Genomic DNA, 270 nt, shown 5'->3' with positions numbered 1-270 from the left:
CCCAGCCCTGACATTCTGTGTCCTAAGAGCCCTTCCAGCCCTGACATTCTGTGTCCTAAGGGCCCTCCCAGCCCTGACATTCAGTGTCCTAAGGGCCCTCCCAGCCCTGACATTCTGTGTTCTAAGGGCCCCCCAGCCCTGACATTCTGTGTCCTAAGTGTCCCCCACCCCAGCCCTGGCATTCTGTGTCCTAAGTGCCCTCCCAGCCCTGACATTCAGTGTCCTAAGGGCCCTCCCAGCCCTGACATTCTGTGTTCTAAAGGCCCCCCC

The 270-nt window shown here is 59.6% G+C and overlaps 1 pseudogene; it reads right to left on the bottom strand.

Annotated features, from left to right (window-relative positions):
* Positions 1–270, bottom strand: part of LOC114042020 — a 20,412-nt pseudogene that overhangs the window by 3,958 nt on the left and 16,184 nt on the right.

This window comes from Vombatus ursinus, unplaced genomic scaffold (assembly GCF_900497805.2).
Source record: "Vombatus ursinus unplaced genomic scaffold, bare-nosed wombat genome assembly UNPS02014239.1, whole genome shotgun sequence".
In the NCBI taxonomy this organism is placed as follows: domain Eukaryota; kingdom Metazoa; phylum Chordata; class Mammalia; order Diprotodontia; family Vombatidae; genus Vombatus; species Vombatus ursinus.
This window is presented reverse-complemented; position numbering and strand designations above follow the sequence as displayed.